At 39.0% G+C, this 21,923-nt stretch overlaps 1 protein-coding gene and 1 pseudogene across 4 annotated transcripts in view; one reads left to right on the plus strand and one right to left on the minus strand.

Annotated features, from left to right (window-relative positions):
- Positions 1-21,923, plus strand: part of NCOA7 (nuclear receptor coactivator 7) — a gene marked incomplete at its 5' end in the record, with an annotated part of 136,793 nt that overhangs the window by 15,407 nt on the left and 99,463 nt on the right. The gene's annotated exons all lie outside the window — the stretch shown is intronic.
- Positions 2,450-3,703, minus strand: LOC308266369 (26S proteasome non-ATPase regulatory subunit 4-like; annotated as a pseudogene). The gene is made up of 3 exons: positions 3,685-3,703; positions 3,122-3,218; positions 2,450-3,005 (listed from the first exon to the last, which is right to left on the minus strand). The product of its transcript is annotated as a 26S proteasome non-ATPase regulatory subunit 4-like (transcript).

Raw genomic sequence — 21,923 nt, forward strand, 5'->3', positions numbered from 1 at the left:
TGTAGCTCAGAGAAAGAATGCTCCCCCTCAGGTTCCAACCTCAGTACCACAAAAACAAATAAACGAGCAAACAAACAAAAATAATTGTTGTTAGAACCATGAAACTGATTTTATTTGAAGAGGAGTCAAACATGGCATCGAAGTGGGGATATCATAAACTGAAATGAGAAATGCGGCTGTGGGACAAGAATAGTTTAGGTACAGAGAACAGTGAGGTGATGCAAATGTGAATACAGAAGACCTAGACAATGGGAATGTAGAGTATGTCAATAAAATTTCAAAGTGGGTTTTATTAGTATGTTTATGGAATATTTGACAGACGGGATGACCAAAATATTATCTTCTGAAATTATGACATAGAGATGGGTTATTTATGTTTCAAATATTCTTTTCTAAAGTAAAAAAAAAAGAAACAAAAGCTATATTTCTAAATCATTCAATGGCTTTTAAAAATAGAATTTGCAGCTGGGTGGTGTGGTACATGCCTATAATCCCAGTACTTGGGAGACTGAGGCAGAAGGATCTAAGTTTGAAGGGAGCCTTGAAAACTTATTGAGACCATTTTTCAAAATAAAAAATAAAACAGGGCTGAGGGTGTAGCTCAGTAGTAGAACATCCCTAGGATCAGTCCCCAGTACCATCAAGAATATATATTTGCATGTACATTTTCAAGATCACATCTGTTATACAAAGCAGAATAGAATCAACATTGATTGCTCCCTTTTTTAATAGGTGGAGTGATTTAAATCCAATCATTGTCATGGATGATTTGAGCTAAGTCACTAATCATTCCGTTAACTCTCCCTATGTGAGAATATTTATGTTGATAATGGCAATCATGATACATATACTCAAGAAGTTAAAGCTAGAAATGGGTTTGTTTTAGAAGTTATATAACACAAGACAGATGGATTTGGACATTCCAGATTAATTTTGCTAGCATAGCAGAAAGCTGAATGGTAATTTGGTTATTTTGTTTTCAGAAGGTAATTGAAGCAGATGCTGGTGAGGTCATTGGAGACTGAGCAATCTTTCATGCAATGGCTCCGTTTTTTATTTTTTATTTTTGAGGGTTTTCCAAAAGGTGTGGAACTTATTTATTTATTTACTTATTTAAAGGTAAGAGTATTTCCTTTTACTATGCTAAATCAGCTATTTTAACTAGATGAGAAAAATTTAAGTTTTTAAAGAATTCCAAGCCTATATATAATATATAAATTTTCTTTTATAAGAATAGATACATTTGGGTGTATTCATTTGAGTCACCCGTCCATGCCAGTCTGGTATGGAGCTGTACCTATCCTCTGCATTTCTATCTTTTAATAAACATCTTTAACTGTTCAGCAACTGTCAAAAAAAAAGAATAGATGCATTTTCAGTGTAAAAATTAGTTATACATATATTTGCAAATATATACTTATAAGAATATATGGATTTAAAATATAAAAATTACTTATAAACATATACATATTTATATTATATTTAGTGCAACTTATAAGAAATTTCATTGTCTTAATGGAAAGTAAAAATATAAAATTGTATAATTAACTAGGTTGTGAACCTGTATATGTAATCTTTACCTTCTTTGTTATTTTTTTGTTTTGAAGGCATGGTAAAGCAATTCTCTAATTTTAAATAAGTGACTATTTTGATTTTTATGTTATCTGATGCAACTAATTATTTAAGACCTTGTAGTTCTTTGATTCAAGCAAACTTGAGTCTGTCAGAGTCCTAGAATGTTTAGCTTTGGATTAAAAATGTAGTGTTGTTTGTGTTATACGAAGAAAGGTATATATCGGTTGCATCTCAGACCTTATGTGCCTGTGAAATGGTGAACAAAACAAATGTGGTCCTTGTGGGAGTACATTTTTCACAGAGACACTAAATAAAGAAAAATGAGAATACATAAGTCTTTTAAATTGCAGTGTGTGCTATGAGGGAAAGCAACAGAATTTAATAAAGACAATTGAATGTAGAGCCAAGCATGGTGGCACACACTTGTAATCCCAGTAGTTGGGAGGCTGGGACAGGAGGATCACAGGTTTTGGCCAGCCTCAGCTAGTAAGGCCCTCTGAAACTTAGTGAGACCCTGTTTCAAAATAAAGAATAAAAAATAGGGCTGGATGTATAGCTCGGAGGTAGAAAGCCCCTGGGTTCAATCCCCAGTATTGCATAAATAAATAAATAAGTCATGTAATACCCATATCCAAGGTCATTAAATGTTGTTTAATGTCATTAATTACTTAATGGTCTTGGGTGTGAACAAGAGTTTACCAGGTAATCTATGTGTTTAGGAGAAGTGCTGGGAAAGAAGGGGAAATATTCTAAATAGAAAAAGGGTTTTTTTATGCAAAAAAGCAAAAAACTGTGCCAAGCTTTACTTAGGTATAATGGTCACAGACGACATATCCACCCGCCCGCCCTGTGGTGCCCGGGCAGCCCTACCCTCTCACTTCTTGTCCTTCTTGCCGTCCTTGGTGGCCTGGGAAGCCAGCAAGCCCATGGCGTTTCTAATGGCTTTGTTGTTAGGATCCATGCCTGGAAGGTTCTCTAGGATGCTCTGAAGGAATTCGGGGTCCTGCATCACGTTGTAATCATCCTCCTCCTTGGCAGGCTCGGATGTGTCCATGGCTGAGCTGGCATCGATGTCCGCTGATTCCGCCTGGCCAAACTCTGCTCCCTGCAGGGACATTTGCATGGCATAAGCAATCTGCTCCTCCTCGGTCATGCTGCTGAGGTCAGGGAGGCCCATGCGGCCAAACTCCTGCTGGCTGATGGTCATCTTCAGCAGAGCGTCGTCTGAGTCTTTGGTCCCAGCTGTAGCAATCCCAGCCTCAGCTGCAGAGGCTGCCTCCGCCCGCCGTGCCTCCTCCTCCTGCCGCTGCTGCTACTCCTCCATAGACACGCGAAGGGCCAGGGCCAGCTCAGGGTCAGCACTGGGATCCACTCCAAACTCGAAGTTGCTGGCACTGAGCCCCAGCATGGCACCACCTAAGATCAAAACTCTAAGATTAAAAAAAAACTAAGATAAAAAATCCTTGAGGTGACCAGCAGCTTGGCAGTTTCCTGCTTTGCCAGGTAGCCATCGGTCCTCAACAGGGTTCTTTTAAGGGAGAAATACTCAGAAGGGTCAAGAGGTAGGCTGCAGCAGTCATGCGGGGTCTTGTTGGCCATTGGAAATTCAGACTGAGTGACTAGATGGCTGGAGTTGCTATTGACTGAAGTGGTAAAACCAGAAAAGTAACAGTTTTGAGAGGAAATCCCAAAGATTTAAGTTAGGAGGTGTTGAGATGTTTATGGGACATACCAATGGAACTACTAAATGTACAATTAGATATGTGATTCTGGAGTGAAGCAGAGTAGATTTGGGCTTAGATGGAAAATTAATTAAAAGTTGACTTCTCATCTATGACAGAGGATGTGATCATAGAGAAAGACCGTAAAGTGAAAGAGAATGGAACTCAGGAATGAGGAACCAAAGTGGGAAACTCTAGCGTGTGGTGGTTCAATACAGGAAAGAAAGCAAAAGGAAACCCAGAAGAGGAGGAGCCACAGTAGCCAAGAGAAGTGAGCATTTCAAGGAGGAAGAAGTAGAGAATGATTGGTAGTTTTGAAAGCAGCTGAGAGGTAAATTAAGATGAGGATTGAGGTTTGGGTGATGTAGTTCTGTGGTAGAGCACTTACCTAGCATGGGTAAGGCCATGGGTTTGGTCCTCAGCACTGAGGGAAAAGAACAGGACTAAAAAGTATCATTAAGATTGACCTTCTGGAGATCACTGATGAATGACTGATAAAAACAATTTTAGTGCCCTGGTGGGAGAAGCCAGTATGATGTGAATGGAATTAGAAGTGAGAGAGTGGAGCCCAAACTTTGAGGCAGTTATTTTGGGAGCTTGGCTGGAAAGGGAAGCCAACATTCAGACTAAAGGCATAAGGGAAATAATGGGGATCAAAGAAGGGTATTGCTAAGGATGGAAGAGGAGAGAGAGAGAGAGGGAGAGAGAGAGAGAGAGAGAGAGAGAGAGAGAGAGAGAGAGAGAGAGACAGACAGACAGACAGACAGACAGACACACCTAATGGAGACAGTGGGGAAGGTCAACTTGAAGAATGACCCCATATAATGTCAGAAGAATATCAGCAAAGCAATTATGCAGGAGTTGTGCCCCACTGGATCTCCTTAGCCTGGCCCTCTCGAGCCTGTCACATACTGTAAGGTTTTACTTGTGTATTCTGGCAGTATTGTGGCTTCCTTTTGCTGCTCGCTCACTCTGTTCCAGGTGCTTTACAAATTTGACCACACTGAATCCTCAGAACAAATGGTGAGGTAGTTGATGTCATTTTCCTTGCTTTTGCACGCAAGGAAGCAGGCTCAGAAAGATTTTATAACTCCCCAAATTACACAGATAGCTAGCAAGAAATGGAGCCAAGATTTCTCCCTACTTGGATCCAACTTCAAAACATTTATTCTTAACTGCTACCTCCACAGCACCCTCCAAATATAATGCAAAAATAATTAAAATAATCCTTCCCCATTATAAGAACTTTTAATTGTAGTATTTTATTTTATTTTATTTTTTGGTGGTACTGGGGGTAGAACCCAGGGGCTTTCTACCTCCGGGTCACACTCCCAGACCTATTTTCTATTTTATTTGGAAACAGGGTCTCACTAAGTAGCTGAGGCTGGCTTCAAACCTGTGCGATCCTCCTATCGCAGCCTCCCAAGCGTGGGGATTACAAGCTTGCGCCACCACGCCAGGCATAGTATTTTAAATGATAATATTAACTTAGAAATTTTAGAATTTAAACTTATAATTCTAAAGATATAATTTAAATGTTAAAATTTTTTTCAACAAATAAAATTTTATTTTTTCACAAAATTTTTATAACCATTAGCTTAAAAATATGATGTGTTTTATACCATACATCCAAAAGTATTTGGAAAACTCCCAAGTATTTCAGTTTACTGAGTATAATTTTTACATGTTACTTTTAAGAAACAGATGTATAATTAATGCTAGGATGTAGAGTTCCATATTGATTAACATTTTTTTCTTACTGATAGGATTTGTTTTTGTTTTTTTTTTTGGTGTGTGTGTGTGTGTGTGTGTGTGTGTGTGTGTGTGTGTGTGTGTGTGTGTGTGTGTGTTACTGGGGATGGAACCCAGGGGCTCCATCTACCTCCAAGCTACACCCCCAGTTTTATTTTTTATTCTTTATTTTGAAACAGGATCTCACTGAGTTGCAAAGTCCTCACTAAGTAGCTGAGGCTGGCTTCAAACCTGCACGATCCTCCTGTCTCAGCCTCCCAAATGCTGGGATTACAAGTGTGTACCACCACACCTGGTTCTGATGAGAATTTTTAAAATAAACTGTAACTGGATTAAACATATTATTGTTTTAGTATAATCATGCCATTATAGATGAGTATCACTCATTTGTGTCTATTTTGAATGAAGAATGCTAATCTTTTTTTTTTTTTTTGATACTGGGGATTGAACTCAGAGGCATTCTACTGCCTCTGAGCTACCCCTTGAGCCCCTTTTAACTTTTAATTTGAAACAGGATTTTTGAGGACTTCACTAAGTTGCTGAGGTTAGCCGTGAATCTGTGATCCTCTTGTCTCAGTCTCCCAAGTACTGAGATTACAAGTGTGTGCCACCATGGTGTGTGAACACCATGAAGTATTCTTCACCATGCTGGTTGAAGAATGCTAATCTTGATGCTGTAGGCAAAGGAGTCTGTGTAGGAATGTGATATGTGGTATGCTTGTACACACTTGGGTATGTCATAGCATCCTCTTCTTTGAACAGAAAGCAGCCACTAGCAGACAAGTACTTTCCTATAAACAACACACAGTGAAGTGGTTATGCCTGTATAGCTCTGATAACAACTGGTAAATTTATTTTGGGGCATCCAGAATTCTGAGTATCTCTATGACTTTTTTTTAGTGCAATGTTTCACAATGGTTTCGTTTTTAGGCACATCCTATGAGGAACTTTAGTCCCCCTCGAAGAGTAGATCTGGTTGTAGAATCAATCACCAGGTAACATGGTAATAAGATAATACTCTAGGGGACTGGGAGAAGTGACTGGAAGATTTGAAAGAAAGGAGACTTAGACATGTGTTCATGTTATCTTCATACATTATGTCTACTCTCCCACTTGTCCCAAGACAGGCAACATGTCTTCAGAATCATAAAATTATTTTTGAGTTTTTAGTTGAAAGGTAGCGGTCACGTGAACTAATTACCATGCTCGGGCTGAAATTTCCATGGTATTTGGCAATAGGACTTTTCAATCTGGACTTAAACTTGTCTGGCTTTATAGATGGACCAAAGACTCCCAAGGCCTCTAATTTCTTATTTGAAAAATTATTATTAGTAGAAAGTTGTTTTTAAGTTTTTAGTTAAATTTATTTGTTTTCTCTTATTCTACTTACTCTTAGTTATTTAGGATCCACACATAATGAATCAGATTCCGCTGTCATGTATTATATTAATGCCTGTATGTGAAGGCAACATCATGTTCTTTATGAAACTTCTCTTTTACAGGCTGAATATCCTAGGCTTTTAAATATTTCCACCTAAGACATAATTTTCAAACTATTAACATCCTGAGATGACCTGATTAATGAATTTATAAAAATATGATTCAGCAGGGCGTGGTGGCACACACTTCTAATCCACGTGCTTGGGAGACAGAGACAGGAGGATTACTCAGGTTCGAAGCCAGCCTCACTGGCTTAAGAGACCCTGTTTCCAAATAAAATATAAAATAGGTCTGGGAGTATAGCCCAGAGGTAGAAGGGTTCCAACCCCAGTAATATATATATATATATATATATATATATATAAAATATAAAATAAAAATTAAATATATATAAATATATATATTTAATTTTTTGTTTATTTATTTGGTATTGGGATTGAAAACAAGGCCATTCTACCGCAAAGCTACCTTCCCCATCTCGTTTTATTTTTTATTTTTTATTTTTTTCTAGCAGGTAAAAGAAACAACTTTATGTATTAGTAACTCAAAACAGAGGAAAGGGTATGCAACAAACCACAACCGCCATTATAGGAGGCACATGACTAAGAATTCCAATTTCTTACAAGGCACAAATAATTTAATCTAGACTCATATCTTCTGCTTCATCTTTCTTGTCTTTGTGTCGCCCTCTTTCTCTTGGATCTGGCATTGTCTTGCATAGCTTTGGCAAACGCTTCCACATCGCCCTTGTTGGCATCCTCCACAGCCTCTGCAAGAAGGCCAAACTGCCAGGGCGAGGGGCCCCAGCTGACCTGAGGCCAAGGCCTCATTGAACATGCCCAGGGCCTGCTGGAACTGAGATGAGGTCCATGTGTGCTGATCTTGTTGGCAGTCTGGGACAGGACCTGGAGGACAGATAGGGCAGCAGACGCTCCTGGACGTCTACGTTGGCAAGGATGGGAGCCATGATCTCGGGTGTGAGCATGCTGGCCAGGTCCACTTTCTGGCATCCCCCAGGCCCAGCTGGCACATTCATGGTGGCCAGGATGCTCTGGAGGTCGGGGTCTCGCTAAATTTCTAAAGGTTTTACTGAATTGCTGAACCTGTGATCTTCCTTTCTCAGCCTCCAAGTTAACAGGCATCTGCCATGTACCAGGGTCATTATCCTTTATATTTGCTAATACACCCTATTTATGTTTCAGTATTACCTTTTAAATTGGAGGTAGAAGGGTTTCCAGGAATACCAGTAACACACACACACACACACACACACACACACACAAGTCTGCATTGGAAAGCTTCATGCATTATATATTAAATAATTATCAATACATTAAATAACTAAGTATTTCAACTTACTGCATATCAATTTGCTCTAAGTACACTTAACCAAGTTCTCTAGCCTAGCTCTTTTCATCTTATTCTCAAGAAGGTAGAGATAGACATTTTCAAGGTCCTTGATGAGGCCTTGATACACTTACTGCTTTTGTGACTGCCCCACCAATATGTCAAATCTAACAGCACTATCAAAGAGAGAATTATGTGCATTTGTGTCCATTCATTTTAGGACTCATAGAGGCTGTTAGCAGCCAACAATTCTTCAAATATTAACAAATAAATCGGCTTATTTCTGTCATTTTATTTTTGTGTGAGTTGATATCAGGCAGCTTACTGTATTATTTCTAGATCTGCTGTTTTTCTCTTTTAGGATAACTAAGTGCCTCCTCTCTTGGTTCTAATATTCTTTCTCTGTGATTCTCCAGAAACAACTGGCAATGTTTGTATAACTCAGAGTTGCGTCCTACCAGGTTAGCTGCTACATCTTGGATTGCATTTTCTTCTTAGCTGTGGATGCTTTTTCCTTTTCAATTTTTTGCTTATTTTCTTTGACAGAGCTGCAAAATAGATTTGAGGTCCAAAATTAGATGTACTTTCCATCTCTTACAAGTTAACTTCACCCAGTGTGCCAGAGGCAGTGGGCCTATTGCTTCTTGCCCCTTTTCTTCTTGGCATCTCCAAAAGTTCCTGGTTATTTTTCCTTTGCATTGTTTACAAATGTATCCACACCCTGAGTTTTAGCTTTCCATCTTTCTTACAGGTTTCTGCCATTTTCATTTTGTTTCCATTTGTGCTCGATTATGTCTCATACTCATCCATTGAAAACTCAAATTCATTGGGCCACATTTCCTTCCTGATACGCCCTCAGTTTGTTTCTTTAATAGGCTCACTTAATAATGGAGGTGACAGAATTTGTTTTGGAAGAACATGTCATCCCTCCGGAGTCATTTCTCTCCTTGGTGGTGAGCTTGTGCTCACCTATCCTTTAACTCAGTAAACATTTGTAGGCATGCACAGTCTGGTGGAAGTAGCAGCACTGAGATAAGTACTAGAACCAAGGTGACTGCCAAATGCTAAGGATATAGAGCAGAAGACCTAACCGTCCCAAAGACCCTGGGTGTCATAAGAGAAGTGTCATTGAACTGTCTTGAGATGTGAGTAAAGTTTGCCGTGAAGAAGGAGATTTTCAGGCAGAAGGGAGACTATGCAGTTGCATGGACCTGTGGAAGTACGTGGGATTTGCATGTGATGAGGACACACACAGATTCCTTGTATCCTCTGAGAGGAGCAAATCATTTGGGTCATTCTGCCATACCATCTGCTGCTGTATACTTCAATATCTTCCTTTTGATTTATAGTCAAAATATTCTACTAGAAGAAGCAAATTCACAAGATGAATGCCCAGATCTTCTAAGGGACTAGAGAATCATTTCCAGTTTCCTCCACTGGAAATCATTTTCTTGACCCTTTGTCTGACAAGCTCATCTGTAGTGATGGTTTTGATTGTTTTTACAAAGTGTTCTGCCACTTTGTTATTTTGTGCACTAACTCTAACTAATCCCCCCCAATTAAATTTTGGTTGCTTTCACCCCCCCAACAAGGAGCCCAAAAATACTTTATTCTTTTTCTAAAGCTATTGAGATCCACCAGACTAGTTCTTTATTTGTTTATTACTTGCCAGGCAAGAGAACACACACCAGTTCCTTGATTATGTTCCTGAAAATTGAAGTTTGTACTCTGGATAAAGGAATGAATCTAAAAGGCTGCAGACCATTGGCTTTGACTAGTCTTATTTTTTCATTGGTTAGTAAAAAGCCTTCAGTTAGGACCCCTGAGAACATAGCATGCAGGGATGCACAAAGATCACATTTTTGTATGTACTTTGGCAGGTGGGCCACTCACAACTCGCAACCAGTTAGAGAGAAGCTTTTATGCAATTTTCCCTCTTGGGGAAATGCTAGTAGTGCAAGTCAGAAGCTCTTTGACAGGATGCATGAGGGCCACTTAGAGACTTTCAACTGCCATTGTTTTAAGCAGCCTAGGCTGGTCCAAAGTTTAGGTCCATGGGTCATCAGTACACTGCTGTGTTACAGTGTCATATGGTTTCTGGGCCTTCTTGCTCCTCTACCATGTGTTCGGCCCATAAAAATTGTGTCCCTGGTTTCAGTTTTTATCTGTAACTTCAGAAAAATTTTTTCCTTGCATCATACATTAGTTATTTTTCAACTTTGGTGGTACTGGAGGTGGAACCCAGGGGCTTTCTACCTCCAGGCTACACTCCCAGACCTATTTTCTATTTTATTTGGAAACAGGGTCTCACTAAGTTGCTGAGAGCCTCTGTAAGTGGCTGAGGCTGGCTTTGAACCTGTGCGATTCTCCTGTCTCAGCCTCCCAAGTGCTGGGATTACAAGCATGCACCCATGCCCGGTTATTTTTCAACTTTTAAGAATTGTATTTAGCAAAAAAGAGTTTTTACTTATTTTTTTTATTTTTTTGGTGGTACTAGGGGTAGAACCCAGAGGCTTTCTACTTCTGGGCTATACTCCCAGACCGTTTTTATATTTTATTTGGAAACAGGGTCTCACTAAGTTGCTGAGAGCCTCACTAAGTAGCTGAGGCTAGTTTCGAACCCGTGCGATCCTCCTGTTTCAGCCTCCCAAGTGCGGGGATTACAAGCATGTGCCACCACACCCAGCTCGAAAAAGAGTTTTTAAAGGAAAATTTACGTTCCAATCTGTATTACCAAAGGTTGAAACTGTTTACTCTAGCAATTTCATGATTTGTTAACTTGAAGTCATAAATTTTAGGTGATTTGCATAGGTTAACCTCATTAAGAAGCAAATGAGAAATTAAGGTAAACGTGGAAAGCAAGAAAGACAAATATGCTTATAGCACAAATCACACACATACAATATAATTGTATAGGCAGACAACTAAGACTCTTAGAAATAAGTGGATCCAGCCTTTTGTTTCAGTCACAGTAGAGGCAAGGAGTGTTGTGGAGGCTTCAGCCCCTCCGTCCACCGCTAAGGCCATTGTCAGCAGCACTTCTCACCTGCCACTCAAGGAAACATGTAGTCCTAAAAAAAGGAATCAGTGTGTTTAGCAGCTGCAGCTTTGCAACCTGTCCCAGGGCCTCCCCTGACCCTCTAAAACTCAGCTCTGCCCCTGGCTGAGGCTGATTTCCCATAGGCAAATCATGGAGTGGACCCAGGCTTATGAAAGGCTCCTCTTCCCTCTGTCTCATCCTTCCTCTTTATTGGTTCTACAATGTTGTCTCCTCTGAAAAGTTATAATGGATCTTTTAAAAAATACTGTGATGCTAAATTGTAAAGTGTGTGTGTGTGTGTGTGTGTGTGTGTGTGTGTGTGTGTGGTGGTGGTGGTGGTGGTGGTACTGGGGTTTCTGGAACCCCTTCTACCTCCAGGCTACACTCCCAGACCTATTTTTATACTTTTTTATTTGGAAACAGGGTCTCTTAAGCCACCAAGGTTGGCTTCGAACCTGCGTGATCCTCCGGTCTTTGCCTCCTAAGCACGAGGATTAAAAGCGTGCGCCACCACGCCAGGCTAAATTGTAAAGGTTTTTAACTATTACTTAAAAATCATAATGCATGCAAAAAACATTTGATTGGAGTGTCAAGAAATGGTAAAGAATTCTTAAGAATAATATGTACTTTGATACATAGTGGGAGAGTATTAAAAGAAACATGTGGGTGGATTATTTTTGGTTTTGTTGTTTTTTAATAATCCCAAATGTTTGGTTTTAACCATGGAGAGCTCTCATGAAACAATTATCTATGTGTATGAAATCATAACTAGAGCAAAACCAAAGTAACTTAAAAATGTAAATATTTATTAAATACATGTGGACATAACATAGCTTATCCCCTATAACCAAAAGGCATTCAGAAGACTGGGGGTGTAGCTCGGGGACAGAGTACTTGCCCGACATGTTCAAGATCCTGGGTTCAAACCCTAGCAAGTGGGGAAAAAAAACCCCACACGACACACACACATACACACAAACAAAAACTAAAATGTTTCATAAAGAGTGGCTGAAGATTTTCGTTTTATGAATAGTCAATCTCTAGATAACTTAGATTTACTTGTTTACTTAGTTCTTTATTTTTATGGACTTTTAGGGCTGGAAAGTACCTTAAAAGTTACCTAACTTCTTGGTAGAGATGAGTTACTGAGTCCTGAGAGGTTGTTATTTAACTTGAGTCAGTAGACTCTCAGCTGTTGTAAATCACAGGCAAAAGTTTTCACTTAGCAGGGCTGTATTTTCATCTCACTTTGCTTCTCATAGGCCATTATACCTCAAACTTGTCTTTTCCCCGTGAGATGTAACTGAAGATGAAGTTAAGTAGAATACTTACTCCAGGATCCTAAAAATCTCCTTAAGTCTGCCCTTGATGTAACCTTTGTAGACTCACCATCCAGTCTTAAGATACATCACACATTCATTGTAAGTGTCATGTAATAGAAACCACCAGCTTCCCAGAAAACATCCAGCCTTGGCTCAGCTGATTCATATTTTGGGGTTATTTGCATGGAACAACCTTATCTCTTATGTAAATTTCATGATAGTCAGGACCCTATCCCCCTTTTGGGGGGGGCAAATGCCAAACAAACAAACAGATAAAAGTAGCCTAGAAGAAAAAGAAGGCATTTGGGGATTACTGGATCACACTGAGTTAAAAGTCTGGATGAGATTTGTTTTTCATAGTACTTGGATTGGGGGCTCTCATAATGTCATTATGACCCAGCTTGCCTGTATCTAAGCCCTTTCATTTCTCTGGCTTCTTTTTGTCCAACAGTACTTGATAAATGCTGCCAACTCGGAATCTCCCTTGTGCAAGAGTAGTCAATGCATTGTGTTTACTAGTAGGTCACACAAGTGCTAGTAGGTCACACAAGTGCTGAGGTGCACTCTGATTGGATCAGCTTAGATCACGTGCCAGCACTTGGGGTGAGGACAGCAGCTGAGCAGCTGGAAAAGAGGGGATATGGTCTGACTGGACAGAGCTGGTCAAGCATTTAATTCCTAGAGCTGGTCTGGAGCCCTAACCTTATCTGCTCTTAGAGTAAAGGGTATGTTTACTGAAAATGGGTGTTGGTGCCAAAACAAGGAAAAATAGTTTGTGGGGAAGTCAGCACAAGTCTACTAATGTTTTCTATAGTGTGTTAGGTATTGTTCTAACTGGAGTTAAAACTTTCAAAAAATTGAGTGATATACATTGAGTCTCCATGAGTTTCTAGATGCCGGAGTGCTTTAAAACAGACTGTAAATATACTAGTGAGTTCCATCATTGGATGGATGATTTGTTGAGATGACCTTTAAAGGACTTTCCCACCAGAGGTTCTGTGATTTACAGAATGCTTCTCAGCAAACAAAATGGAGGCACTCTGTCCCTCGTTCACCTTATTCACTCCCTGCTGATGGTGCCTCCAGGAATTGCTTAGCTTACCCACAGTCCTTTACCAGATCAGAATATGACCATTAGCTCCTCATCTCACTTGGGCTTTTGCCAAGGATGTAACACTTGGTGTGGATGCCTAAGCTTTGATGCTTCAAGGTGTAGACCTTTCAGCTGGTGCTGTGGCCGTTAAAATGGGGCAGAAGGGAAAAACAGTTCTTCTTGAACAGAGTAGAGGAAGTCCCAGAATAACAAGAGATTGTGTGACTGTTGCAAAGTCGACTGACTTAAAGGATTACAATTCAAACTTGTTCCGGATGTTGCCAATAACACAAATAAAGCAGCTGGCATGGTACCACTACTGCTGCTGTGCTGGCACGCTCTGTAGCCAAAGAGGCCTCCAGGAGATTAGCAAAGGTACTAATCCAGTGGCAATCAGAAGTGTGATGCTAGCTGTTGTTTATGTAATTGCTGCAGATAAGAAGCAGTCTAAACCTATGAAAAGCCCTGAAAAATTGCTCAGGTGCTATGATTTCTGCAAATGGAAACCAAGAAATTGGTAAATGAGGCAATGGAAAAATCTGGAAGAAAGAGTCTCATCACAGTAAAGAATGGAAAAACACTAACTGATGAATTAGAAATTATCGGAAGCACAGAGTTTGATTAAAGCTCTGTTTCACCATATTTTAATAATACATTAAAAAGCCAGAATTGTGATTTCCAGATGCCTATGTTCTATTGAGTAATAAGAAAATTTCTAGTTTCCAATTTATTGTTGCTGGTCTTATAATTGCCAATGCTTACTGTAAACCCTTAGTCATAAATGCTGATGATGTTGATGGAGAATCTCTAAGTACACTCATTTTTTTTTCTTTCTTTCTTTCTTTCTTTTTTTTGCGGGGTGCTACTGGGGTTCCTGGAAGCCCTTCTACCTTCGGGCTACACTCCGAGACCTGTTTTATACTTTTTTATTTTTTGGAAACAGGGTCTCTTAAGCCAGCTGGGCTGGCTTCGAACCTGCGTGATCCTCCTGTCTCCGCCTCCCACGCCCGGCTAAGTACACTCATTTTAAATAGGCAAAAGTTTGGTCTTCAGGATGTGACAATCAAAGCTCTAAGTTTTGGTGACAAAAGAAAACATGAGTTATTAAAGATATGGCTCTTGAATCTCATTGTGCAGTGTTTGGAGGGGAGGAGTTGACCATAAATCTTGAAGATGTTGAGTCTCATACTTAGGAAAAGTTGTAGAGGTCATTGTGACCCAAGATGATGTCATGCTTTTGAAAGAAAAAGATGACAAAGCTCACATTGAAAATGTATTCAAGAGTCATTGAGCAATTAGATGTCACAATGATTATGAAAAGGAAAAACTGGATGAACTGGCAACACTTTTGGATGGAGTAGCTGTGCAGAAGTTTGGTAGGACAAGACATGTTGAAGTGAATTGTTCCTGGTAGAGGTTGTAGTCTGCTTTGGTGCGTTCTAGACTTGGAATCATTAACTTCAGCAAATAAAGATCCAAAATTTGGCATAGAAATTATTTTAAAAACCATTCAAAATTCCTACAGTGATGATTATTAGATTATTAAGAATGCAGGTTGTTAGGCCGGGCGTGGTAGTACATGCTTGTAATCCCTGCGTTTGGGAGGCAGAGACAGGAGGATCACGCAGGTTCAAATCCAGTCTTGCTGGCTTAAGAGACCCTGTTTAAAAAAAAAAAAACATATATATATATATATATATATATATATATATATGTATGATATATGTATGTATGTCTTGGAGTATAGCCCGGAGGTAGAAGGGTTTCCAGGAACCCCAGTACCACCAAAAAAAAAAAAAAAAAAAAAAGAATGCAGGTGTTGAAAGGTTTTTGATAGTTAAGAAAATTCTATACTGTTTATACTGTTCCTCAGAATTTGGGTACAATGCCAAACTCCCCTAAATTATATATTAATAATGAATTCGAATATTGAGATAGTAGTATTTTTGTTAATGAGTAGTTGTACTAAAATGATTGATAAATGCAGATTTTTATCTTTGCCTATGCCATCGTAAAATTATAATGATACATGGGTTAAACATGTAACTTCTCTTGTTAAGGGACACTTGACTGAGGATTATTGAAGATTCTTTGGCCTAATTCTTACAAAGAACATTGAAACATTCCTGTCTTTGACTTTTACTTGACCTCTATCTAATGTACCACCTGCAAAAAGTCTTAAAAGTTAAAAACATTTTTATTTCCCACAACTGATGAAATATTGTTATATTCTCATTTTGGATTTCTTTAGAAACCTTTTATCTCAGCCAAAATAAAGTCCAGCTGAGTTTTCTTATGGCTTAATCTATAAGAAATTTGGAAATCCACAGGAAATTTGGAGGATTATCATTTCAATATTATGAATATTTGAGAGGTTTAGAATGTGTATTAAAATTAAAAGGAATTTTCAAGAGCAAATGCCATTTTTCAACAATTATTTTAAAAAATCAAACGGAGGATTAGAGTGTAGCTCAGTGATAGAGCATATGCAAAGCCTTGATTCAACTCCCAACAATACACACACACACAAATAAAAATAAAGTATAATAAAAAAGGGTTTCTTGATAAAGTCTGCTATAGGACATGGTGTTGTTTTCTCAATTATATATGAGGTTGGTTTCACCTCTGTGTGCATGTTAAATGTAAAAAGTTAGAAATTTTCTTTTTTTTTTTTTTTTTGCGGGTCTGGGGATGGAACCCGGGGGCATTTGACCTCCGAGCTATACCCCCTGCCCTTTTTTAAAAATTATTATTCCTTATCTTGAAAGCAGATCTCACTGAGTTGCAGAGGGCCTCACTAAGTAGCTGAGGCTGTACGCAAACCACGATTGTCCTGTCTCAGCCTTCCGAATGCTGGGATTACAAGCGTGTGCCACCACACCCAGCTTAAAAAGTTAGAAATTTATCAGAAAATTTTATTCCTCCTTATTTGGGGGAAATGAGCCAGTGTTTTAAGGAAATTGTTCATTGCTGGGTAATTCTTGGTTGATAAGCAGAAAAATTCCTGGTACTTAAATATTATATTTATAGGACTTGGCTAATTATTCTTAGTATAAAATTATTCTTTTACTACTTGGAGCAAATTCTCTTTTCTGGTTCCCATCTTCAGTGTATAGTTGAGATAAATAGAACTTGTAGTGACTCAACTTAATAGTTTTTCAATAGTTCTCCACTTTAAAATGGGGTTTAATGGAGTGCTAAATGCAACTGTGATGTAAAATATTTTTTATTTTTGACTTGTAATGTAGCCCATCTTAAATTGAGGATCATCTATATCACCATCGTCTCACCTAGTGTTTCCCCAGCCTGCATTTTAGAAAAGGTATGGGGCAACCTGTGCATGAAACAAAAGCTGGTCTTGTTTCATAAATACAAGGCAAATGTTCCACACAGTGTGCATGCACTTTGTAGCACCTTCACTGTAGTCCTGGGGAGTCTTTGCAAGCTCTGAAATGTTTCAAATGAATCTACTCCAAGGTTCCTTCCAGGCCATTTCTGGCATATAACTTTTGGTTACCAGAGTCCTCTAAGATCTTAAGATCTGCTGACCCATCACTATCTTTTTTTTTTTTTCAGTACTGGAGATTTAACCCAGGGACATTTTACCTTTGGGTTAAATCCCCAGTCCTTTTAAAAAATTTTTTGAAGCAAGGTCTTGCTCAATTGCTGAGGCTGGCCACAAACCTGTGATCTTCCTGTCTCAGTCTTTCATGTGCTGGGATTACAAGCATGTGCCACCATGCCCAGCTCATCACTGTCTTACTAGCACAAAGAAGTCCTAAAGAAGTGGCATAGGGTTTTTGTGACTGGACCCTGATTGGCATTCTGTTTGATGTTTCAAGTATATGTGCACCTGGGTAAAGATAAATCACTAGTTATTAAACTCTAAGCAAAAAAAATCTCTTTTTGTAATTGTAGTGGTTCTTTGAAAAAACAGAATATTTTCATTTTAACTGGTGAATTTCAGTTTGGGGAGTGGAAGAAATCTTATTATTATAATTAGACAGTGAAAATAAAGAAGATAAATCTCAAAGTGTGCTCCTAGAATCAGGACCACCTACGGATTTTTCCAGTGATTACTCCTAAAGTTTTATTTTTTTAAATTTGACCATACCATAATTCCAAAAGATAATTTTATCAAATGAGGTTAAAAAAGCCAAAACAAATGATTTTGCCTTCTCCTCCTTTAAGTTTGATTTGTTTAGAATATACCACAATTAGGAGTGGAAGCTGAAAATTGACTCATTATATGAAATCACATATTAAATTAAATATAAGGCATGATGTTCTTCTAGAAATAATAAATAGCTTTGTACTGGTGACTAAATTCATAGCAAAGTTAAAAAATATTTATGTGTATTGAGGAAAAGTGAGCATATATTACTATCTGAGGTTTGTCATGTCTTCTGTGTGTTGTATAAGATGTGTTTTCTTATTTATTTGAATCCTTAGATATTCCCGAATAAGCCTAACAGCGCCAGCGCGTCAGATAAGTAACCTGTGGCTTTGAGATCTTACTAGGAACCAAGTGCACTATATGTTTTAAAAAGTAAATCATTTGTGTACTATTTTTTTTTTTTTACTGGAGATTAAACCCAGAGGCATTCTACCTTCCAGATTCACCCCCAGCCTTATTTTATTTTTATTCTGAAATAAGGTTTAATCTTGATGGACAAGGATCCTGATTCTTGAGTGTGTACCCAAGGGAAAAAAGAAGAGTCAAACACAAATGTGTCTGCCGCATGCTGATCTCACCCCCTTGTAGCGTGGTTTAGTTTTCCTCAATCTGGAGGCAGCAAGTCAGGATTTGACAATCAGGAAAAAACAAGGTAGACTCTGAAGGTCAGACCAGTGAGGTTGACAAAGCTGCAGCCAGAAAACCAAGGACAAGAACCAAAGGGAGGTCCCCTGAGGGAAATAGATCAGTTCTGTCTGTTTAAAAAAAAAAAAAAAAAAAAAAAAGAAGGATGGGTGGTGCTGTTGTCCCAGAATCACTGCAATAGCCTGACCCCCAGGGGGAGAAATAAATCACAGAGCAAAATATTGCCATAGCTGCTAATATTTAATTTTTGTTGCTTGATTGGTCTTACAATTAAAAAAGTAAAAGATCTTTGCTGTACCCAAACATCCAACACCATCAAACTAACTGTAAAAGTTCACTCTTTCTCTATTGACCAACCATTTTCTAGTGCATCTACTACACTTACATACCCATATGTCTACATGGACTAAGTCATTGGTTTGGGGGGAGATTTTGCTGTGGTTTTGGTGTGTTGTTTCCAGAAAAATGATATCAAACTATAATACTATTTTATAATTTTTTCATGAAATTTCTATGCCGAAGCCAGCCGGCAAGAGTACGGGTTCTGAATTGAGGCGTGAGGATGGAGAATTTTAAATTATAACGTGGGGGAGCCGCCAGCTTACTATCTCTACTGGTCGACCCCTGTTCGTGGGTCAATATTTCCTAGGTGGATGCCAGGCGTGGTGGCGCACTCTTGTAATCCCCGCGCTTGGGAGGCAGAGACAGGAGGATCGCTCAGGTTCGAAGCCAGCCGCGCACGCTGGATTAGGAGACCCTGTTTCCAAATAAAAATGTAAAAATAGGTCTGGGAGTGTAGCCCGGAGGTAGAAGGGCTTCCAGGAACTCCAGTACCACAAAAAATAAAAATAAAAAATAATAAATATATATATATGTATGTATGTTTCCTACGGGTCGACAACTATGCTTGGGTCAGTATTCTCTATTGCGTGGACGCTCCTGGCCAACACAACTTCTGGGTCAATCTCATCTTTATTGTGCCGACGCCAACCCTGGGTTTGTTTTTCCAGAGGTATTTATACACAACTACAGGTCAATCAACATTCTCGTGCTACCACCAGCAGAATACAATAAAGACCAATACAAAACACATCATTACAGATAGGCCTATCAGTACCCTCGTGTCATCACCACCTGATCCTCTCTCAGACCTCTTTGAACTTTCCATAGCCCCAAACCTTGTTGACTCTGGGTGAAGGACAGTTAGCAGAGTCAGAGACACCAATCTAGGTGAAGGCCTTAATGGCTCCCAACAGTTCTGTTTACATCTTTTATGTTCCTTTTCCCTACAGAGGTGATTTTAAGGAAATATTTTATATTAACAAGGATTATATTGTCCTATTGTTGATCTGGGGTTTTTTTTTGTAGCAGAGCTCAAAGCGATAGAAACATGCACACAGCAGCACTTAGTGTATTTCCCTCCCCGCCCACCCTGCTCCCCTTCCTACCTCCACATACATGTTAGTGATTGGTAGTGATACCTTCATGTATGAACATAGCATTACTGGAACCATTTCCTTCCTCAATTCTTGTATTTCCCCCTTCGGACCTCCCCCCACCCAATCTGCTTCCACTGTTCTACTGTTCTCTTTCCTCCTTTAACTGAAGTTTTTATGTTTTCTGCGTTCCCTCTATCTTATATATGAGAGAAAACATAGGACTCTTGACTTTCTGAGACTGGCTAAGGATAATATTTTCTAGCTCTATCCATTTTCTGCAAATGACATAATTTTGTTTTCTTTATGGCTGAGTAAAATTTTATTGTGTGTATATACCATTTTCTTTATCTATTTATCCATTGACAGATACTTAGGTTGGTTCCATAATGTGGCTACTGTAATTTGTGCTGCTGCAAACATGGATATGTATGTATCACTATAGTATTCTGACTTTAACTAAAAAGCTTCTTCACAGCAAAGGAAACAATCAAGAGTCTGGATAGAGAGCCTACAGAATTGAAGAAAATCCTTGACAGCTATTTTTTTGATAGAGAACTAATACCTAGAATATATGAAGAATTCAACAAACTTAATACTAAAAAAAAAAAATAACAACCCAATCAAAAAATGGGCAATTGAATTAAATAGATACTTCTTAAGAGAAGAAAAACCAAAGTCAATAACTGTATGAAACAATGTGCAGCATCATTATCAAGAGAGAAAAACAAGCCTGGCGTGGTGGCGCACGCTTGTAATCCCTGCACTTGGGAGGCAGAGACAGGAGGATCACGCAGGTTTGAAGCCAGCTGCGCGCATTGGCTTAGACCCTGTTTCCAAATAAAAATGTAAAAAGAGAAAAAATAGGTCTGGGAGTGTAGCCAGGAGGTAGAAGGGCTTCCAGGAACCCCAGTACCACCACCAAAAAAAAAATAAAAAAAATAAAAATAAAAAAAAAAAACTACACTGGAATTCCACTTAACTCTAGCTAAAATGGCAGTCATCAAGAATACAAACAAGAATACAATACATGCTTGAAATCCCAGTACTAAGGAAGCTGAGACAGGAAGATCACTGGTTCTTGGCCAGCCTCAGCTACTTAGTGAGGCCCTCTGCAACTTAGTCTCTGTTTCAAAATAAAGCATAAAAAATAGGGCTGGGGGTGTAGCTTAAAGGTAGAATGTCCCTGGGTTCAAACCCCAGTACCAAAAAAAATAAAAGAATATAAATAATAATAAATGATGGTGAGGATGTGGGAAAATAGGAACTTTTATACACTGCTTATAGGATTGTGAATTAATACAACTACTATGGCTATCAGTATGGAGGTTCCACAAGGGACTGAAGATGGAACCCTCGCTGGCATCTTTTTTTATTGATCAATTTTGACATTGTGAACTCATCTTTCTGAAGCTATTAGTGCCAGATTGTAGAGCAGTGTGTTTTTTTGTTTGGATTTTTAGTTGATTTGCTTTTTTTTTTTTTTCCCCCTAGCTATTACGTATAAAATGGAGCTGTATCTTGACCTCTGTACTTTCCCAGGTCCTGGGGCTCCACAGTGGAAGGAAAATGTAATCAGATTTGAAACTTAGAGGAAAATAGGGAAGTGCAAGACTCTTGTGAAGGTTTAGTTTGGATTTAATTTTTTTTAATGTTGAAACAGTTTTAGCACATTTCCTAATCTTCTCGTGCCAAGTGCAAACTGTTAGAGCCAGACAAGACCTTGACAATTATTTCAGCCTCTTGCTTTTGTTTACTTAGAAGCCCCAGAGATTTATCATATTTCCAAAGAAGGTCACAGAGCTGATTCCTAACAGTGCCATGAAGCCTGCAGATTGTCAGGCTATTCTTTGAGTAGTTCATGGAATTTCCAAAGTCTAGTAGATTGTTTTTTTTTTTTTTTTTTTTTTTTGCGGGTCTGGAGATGGAACCCAGAGGCATTTGACCTCTGAGCTATACCCCCTGTCCTATTTTTTATTCTTTATTTTGAAGCAAGGTCTCACTAAGTTGCGGAGGGCCTCACTAAGTAGCTGAGGCTGTCCACGAACTGCGATCCTCTGGTCTCAGCCTCCCGAACGCTGGGATTACAAGCGTGCGCCACAACGCACGGCTAGATTGTATTTTAGAATCAAAATAGACAGATGTGTCGTAAATACTTTTAGAGGCACAGTCCTGAGAGACCATATCAGCTGTCTCTAGCCTTGGTTTGTGAATTCCTGCTCCATAACTAAGCTCTGTCCTTTGACCTTGGGAAGTGGCCTCAGTTTTTTCTCCAGCCTCAGATTTCTTATCTGTAAAGCAGAGATAAAAGCTGCCTGCCTCCCAGGGCTTTGTGATAGTAAGATATTTGCAACCTTCATCCCATGGGGCCTGCT

This window comes from Muscardinus avellanarius (genome assembly GCF_963383645.1).
Source record: "Muscardinus avellanarius genome assembly, chromosome: 8".
NCBI classification, from domain to species: Eukaryota; Metazoa; Chordata; class Mammalia; order Rodentia; family Gliridae; genus Muscardinus; species Muscardinus avellanarius.